General features: G+C 37.5%; 1 pseudogene; it reads left to right on the top strand.

The window, feature by feature from the left end:
* Window positions 1-219: 219 nt before the first annotated feature.
* On the top strand, window positions 220-1,218 carry LOC138169635 (casein kinase I pseudogene; annotated as a pseudogene).
* Window positions 1,219-6,857: the final 5,639 nt, after the last annotated feature.

The following is a 6,857-nucleotide window of genomic DNA, read 5'->3' as shown; positions in this document are numbered from 1 at the left end:
CTGGAAAAAGCTGTCTATCATATGGACTTAAAAAGTGGAACTTCTGGGGACTCTTTCTCTGAGTGCTGGTAACTCGGCGAAAGAGTTCCATTTTTTTGTTGTTGTTAAATCAATTTCTTGACCCCAAGAATCCCATCCCAATATCCCACGTGCCTTGTGAGTGAGTCCTGATGCACACCCCATAGCCCGGAGGAACCTCTTTCTTTTCCCATTTTCAGGATGAATATCAGCAAAATCACCGAGTCCCCATTAATTTTTGGAGGAAAATATAAACTGGTGCGGAAGATCGGGAATGGCTCCTTCGGAGACATCTTCCTGGCAGTCAACATCAGCAATGGCGAGGAAGTGGCTGTGAAGCTTGAATCACAGACATCCAAGCATCCTCAACTATTCTTCGAAGCCAAACTGTATAAGATTCTCCAGGGGGGGTCAGGCATTGCCCACATAAGATGGTATGGTAGGGAAAAGGGTCACAATGTACTAGTCATGGACCTACTGGGACCCAGTCTTGAAGAATTGTTTAATATATGCTCGCGAAAGTTCACAATGAAAACAGTACTTATGTTAGCTGACCAGATGATCAGTAGAATCCAATACGTGCATACAAAGAATTTTATACATAGAGATATTAAACCAGATAACTTCCTCATTGGTACTGGTCGTCACTGCAACAAATTATTCATCATTGACTTTGGTTTAGCCAAAAAGTACAGAGACAGTAAAACAAAGGAACACATACCATACCGAAAAGATAAAAATCTCACTGGCACTGCCCGGTATGCCAGCATCAATGCCCACCTTGGCATTGAGCAGAGTCGAGGGGATGATATGGAATCTCTAGGTTATGTATTGATGTATTTTAACAGGACCAGCCTACCCTGGCAAGGATTAAAAGCCGCAACAAGGAAGCAAAAGTATGAAAAGATTATAGAAAAAAAGATGTCCACTCCTGTGGATTCTTTATGTAGTGGATTTCCTCCTGAATTTGCAACATATCTAACCTATTGTAGGGGACTCCACTTTGAGGAAGCCCCAGATTATTTTTACCTAAGACAGTTATTTCGGACTCTCTTCAAGTCTCTCAACTACCAATATGACTACATATATGACTGGATATTACTGAAGCAGAAGGAGACTTCGGAAACAGCCTCTTCTAGTCTTCAAAATCCGCAGCCACAGAGTTCCACAGTTTGCCAAACAGGAAGAGGAGCAGATTAAAGAGAAGAGATGATCTGAGCAGGCCTTATTACATACCAAAAATAGACATTTTAGTTCCTATGCACACACTTGCCAGTGGTTTTGGGCAACCATTTCCTGGATGTAAAGAACTTACTTTTAGTATAAGCTAGCTCTTGGTAGCAATAGTAATGCTGCATCCTGTGTTGTCCCTGTTATAACTGGGAATATTAACAGCTATAGTAAAATGATGTTTAGCTTTTGATTGTTTTTCAAGATGGAAAGGGCAACTAAATATTTGACATACAAGTATTAGCTCTGAAGAATTCATGCCTATATGATTTTTGTTTCCTTTCATTTTGAACTCAGCTGCTTTGAGATTTTATTTTAGAAGAAAGACATGGACATCTTTAGTCACAGTTGGGAAAACTGTCAAGGCTCAAAATGGGGCACTCTTGGTTTATTTCCTTCTTGAGGTCTGCAAACTGTAAACATAAATATTCTTACAATTTGGAGGCTTTTATATGTAATCCAAGATTCCACTTTTTAAGTATGCAAAAGACTCTGCCTGCTTATTATTATAGAAATAACGGCAACTAAAGGGAAGACTTAAGAAAAACTGGGTTTCCTTAGGATTCTGCATTAACTAAAGTTCTTGGTATTAAAAACATGAGCATATTTCTTTAAAAATGTAGCTAGGATCTTACTAATAAACCCATATAGAATACAAACACTGGAAATTTATTATTGTGTTATTGATATTTTATATGATATATGATACATTTTATAGTATGTGGTTTATATTTATTTTATTATATTTATATACAAATAAAAACTTATGAGATGCCTATCTCATGCCAGGCACTCTGTTAGTCACTAGAGATACAAAAGAGATATGTTATATGTGTAAATTTCTGAGATAAATATAATCACTATAGAAGGACAAAAAAAAAAAACAACTAGCAAGGGAATGATAGGTTAAATCATAACCTGCTATTGTCACTCAACAATATAGATCAAGGATACATCTGAAAATAGTATTTTTCCTAAATTTTATCATATAGAATGCAATTCTTGTTCCTACCTCTACCTACCTTCAATTGAGATCAGGGACATGGTCATGATTTCTTGTCTTTGTATCTACATGGTGCTCAGCACATCTACCGTGTTTCCCCGATAATAAGACCTATCCTGAAAATAAGCCCTCCCCTTACTGTGTAAGATTCCTCTAAAATAAGCCCTCCCCCCAAAATAAGCCCTATTGAGATTGCTACTGCAGTGAAGGTGATCCCCTGCGCTACATGCTACATTACAGTACCCTCTGTATGCACCGTCCCTCCCCCCCCCCGGTGAAACGCACGCTGTGCTCCGAGCTGCATCCAATCAGAGCTGCAGCAGTGAGCGTGTCATCCTGTTCTTCCCCAGTGATTTGCTTATTGAATAAAGGTACATTTTTTTGTTCACATTTACCTGTTTATTAAAATTGCTGTCAATGTTCATTAAAATAAGCCCTCCCCTGAAAATAAGCCCTCTGGTGTTTTTCTGCCCAAAAAAATTAATAAGACAGTGTCTTATTATCGGGGAAACATGGTAATGAAGCAGAGAGGCAAAGTAGTAAATGAGATAAGCTTAGGACCAAGTGAGACCTCTAAGTTTTGCCTCAGACATCTAGCTGTCTGGTTACTAGTAAATTCCTTTTCCATTTGAAGCCTTAGTATTTTTCTCATATGTAAAATAAGCATAATAAATAAATCAATCAGCATTTTTTTAGCATTTAACTTTGTGCCAGGTGCATTCTGCTTGGCTCTGGAGATATAAACACAAAGAATGAAACAATCTACAATCACAAAGCGCTTGCATTCTAATAGGAAAGACAGCAAGTTCATCACAGATATATAAATATATATATATAATACAAATACATATGAACTAATTAAATCATTGTGGTTTCAAGGGGGGAGTGTTATAATTTGGGGGCTACAAGGAGAAGATGACACTTGAGATAAGGCTTAAAGGAATAAGAGCTGAGGAAGGGGTGTATTCCAAGGCATCAAGAATCCCCCCTCCCAAAAAAAAGGGGTGGCTAGGTGGCACAATGAATAAAGCACCAGCCCTGGAGTTCAAATCCGGACTCAAACACTTAACACAAAAACTAGCCATGTGACTTTGGGCAAGTCACTTAACCCCAATTGCTCTCCAAAAAGCAACAACAAAAAAAAAAATCCCAGTGCAAAGGTCCAGAGAGAGTTAGGGTATCATATGTGAAAAACAGAAAGAAAGCCAGTTAGGCTGGATCTCATAGTTTAGAAGGAGAAGTAATTGGGAATATCAGGACAGAATGGGAGAGGAAATAAAGACAATTTGAATTTGTGATCATGGGTGGAAATGAGGCAAAGGTGGGGATCACTGATGATCAAAGATAAATGAGGAAAAAAACAGCTAGGGGAAGATATCGAGTGCTCTGGCAATAAAACATGACAGATTTACTTTAAAACAAGTGGTCTGAACTCCATGGAGGTTAAAAAAATGTAATTTTCTTATATGTTTCCTGGATACCATCTGATAGAAGAATAGTAGCAAGCATTTGGGTGATGACCAATGGAATGGAAAAATTAGAAGCTTTGTTTAAATCATAATATCTTACAGACTAGTTAGAAAGACAAAGTAGATGAGGGATTAAAGACAAAGATCAAGCCTGAAAGAGAGACATGATATAGTAGGAGTGGGAATCTTCAATTATCCAAGCATGGGTGGGTGTTCTCTCCAGAAGCAGAAATAATGGCATCTTGGCTTCCTCTAATGACAATTGTATCCTTCAAAAAGTTGAAAAATGAACAGGGGAAAATTCTTTACTGTAACTGATTGTCATTAATAGGGAAGATATTATCTGCTGGGTGTAGAAATGATAGGGACCTTATGTGGAAGTGACCACTCCCTTTTGGAGTTTGTCATAGAAAAGAAAGGGAAAACTGGGTATAGTCTGACAATTTGGAAGAATAGATTTCAAAGAACTCACTGGAAACATAGTAAGATCCTATGGGTTAAAATTCTTCAATGGAAATCACCTGGAGAAGGCCAGAGACCTCTGAAGAATGAAATTATGAAGAAACAAAGGGAAAGAATTCCAATGAGGAAGAAAATATGGATTTGTTTGAAAAGGGATAAGTAGATGCCCAGGGAACTAGGGGGTATAAGATTCTGGGATCATAGGATTTGGGGCTAGAGAAGGCCTTTGAAGCATTGCATAATCTAGATCTATCGTTTTTAAAAATGAGCAAACTAAGTTCCAGAAAGGTTAAGGGTGACAGTCATGGCCCATAGGGGACAGTACTAAAATTCTTATTGCACTTAGATCCTGAAAAGGTACATACAGAAGATGACAGCCTGGGGAAGTTAACAGGGGATAGATATAATAAAGATAAGACATGATGCTATCACAGCGTCATGAGGACTGAGCTGAAACTGGTGAAGGAAGCAAAGGACAACAAAAATGCTTTTACTTTTGTTTCTAATTTGGGAGATGAGCAGTATAAAAGAAGGCATGGTCCTGTTCCTTAGACATGAGGGAGAAGAAATTATGATCAAGGACAGTAGGAAGAAGGCAGAGTGATCTGAATCTCAGTTACCTATTATTTTGTCTTCCAAGGAGAGTGACTTCTGTCCTGACAACAGTATAACAAAAATGGTTACCAGAGATTGCTACCAAAGATAAGTAAAAAAAAAAAAGATTAAGAGTATGTAATGGGACGGCCAGGTGGTGCAGTGAATAGAGCACTGGCCCTGGAGTCAGGAGGACCTGAGTTCAAATCTGACCTCAGACACAACACAAAAACGAGCCTTGTGACTTTGGGCAAGTCGCTTAACTCCAATTGCCCTCCACAAAGCAAAAAAAAAAAAAATGAGTAACTAATGTTTTATGATGAATGAGTGGCCCAAATAACCCCTCTGGTACTGTATTTTAGTCTGTGTATTAGTTTGGACAGTATCCACATTTAGCATGATATTGATTAAAACAAAAGAAAACATTGTTCTTAAATATCTGTAGGTTCCTGTTATATCTTTTTTTTTTTTATTGGCACCCCCCATTTACCTAACTCTTCCCCTCCAATTGAAAAAAGGAAAAAAAAGAAAAGAACAGCTCATCCTTTATCGTCTCTCTGATTCTTGCAGTCTAAGATACGTTAATATATTTGGGTATGTCTTTTCTCACACCTTTGTTGTGATTTAAATTTAGTAAAAGGGTAAACTGAGGCACAGCTTTGAGCAAAACAACATTTGTTATCTGGGGCATGCTTCCTGTCAATTAAATAGGTAAATGGCCTTCCTCCATTTATGTCAAAGACCTACAGCAAAAGGACAGTTCCCTTTTTATAAGTTTTGGGAAATACAGAACAAAGATCAGGACAGAATGAACGGTATCACGGGATGGGTGACAACAGAACTGGTTGAAGTGTGGTGATAGGGGCTAACAATGACACTGCACATCTCCACACTCTTCTCTAATGTTTAGAAAGAGAGTAGGAAAAAAAAGGATTTTAGTTTAATAGAAAACTTTTCTGAATCCCAGGATTAGAGAAAAAAAAAAGGAAGTGAAGATTTGCTGACCATGGGTAGATAGATAAAACGGTTATTAAGCACTTTCTATTGGCCAGGCATTGTCCTTGGTGTTCAGCTCAATAATTCTGTTCTTAAGATTAATGACTCAACCTTTTTCAAAACAAAAATCCACATAAAATCTTCCAAAAACACTCTTTGCAAAACAAACTTAATTAAACTTGGCTGAGGGAAGGACTTGATTGTGACGTGCTTGAAAAGAGGCCCTGTTTTTTTGGAGGGGATTTTAGTCTTTCTTAGAATGCCCAACATTTAGCACAATGCTTGACCCACAGTAGGTACTTAATAAATAAATAAATTCTTAATTTAATTTCACTTAAAAAAACACTAAGAAAATAAACATAAGCAAAATCCCTGCCCTCAAGAATCTTACTCTTGGGCCTCAATCAATGCCAATGGCAATCCAACCAGGAGTGACAATGAGGACAAAAGAAGCATCTTCCAATCACTCCATAGGATTTAGGGTTTCTCATAGAATCTCAATTCCTCTGGTGTGTTTCCACAGGACAAAGAGTGGGAAAAGTGGAGGTGTTGCTTTAAAAGGCCTTTGGGGAAGAACTAAAGAAAGAAGAAAAGGGGAAAATGCACATATTTTAGTTAATTATATTGCAGTGAGTGAAAATATATTTGTGCTGGAATTTTTGTGTTTTTCTGTTTGGTGGTTGGTTGTGGAAGAATTACAAATATGTAACAAATGGCTTTTAAAAAGAATTGAAAGAACTGTGAGAATCTCAGAGTCAAAGAGTCACAGAACTCAGAGAAAAAAAGGAAGCCCAGTGGCCATCTAATTCTGACCTATGTAAAGAATAAAAAAGAGAAATCTTTCTATGATAATAGCCTCTGCTTGAAATTTTCCAATCAGAAGGAATTCATCATTTCTTGAGTCAGTCCATTCCATTTTTGGCAAGAAAAAATTGTGAGGATTTTTTTTCTGACATTAAGCCTATATTTGTCTTTTTTCAGCTTTTAACCATTGCTTCTAGACCTTTCTTCTGGCAGCAAAAAGAAGAAATATAATCATATAATTATTCTTCAAACGCTGAAAGAGATATCTATTCCCCCCCCCC

The sequence above is a fragment of the Petaurus breviceps genome, unplaced genomic scaffold, assembly GCF_028583685.1.
Source record: "Petaurus breviceps papuanus isolate PSGF00001 unplaced genomic scaffold, PetGlider_PUasm1.0 126, whole genome shotgun sequence".
Classification (NCBI taxonomy): domain Eukaryota; kingdom Metazoa; phylum Chordata; class Mammalia; order Diprotodontia; family Petauridae; genus Petaurus; species Petaurus breviceps.
Note: the sequence above shows the minus strand (reverse complement) of the source record. Positions and strands in the feature narration are given on the sequence as shown.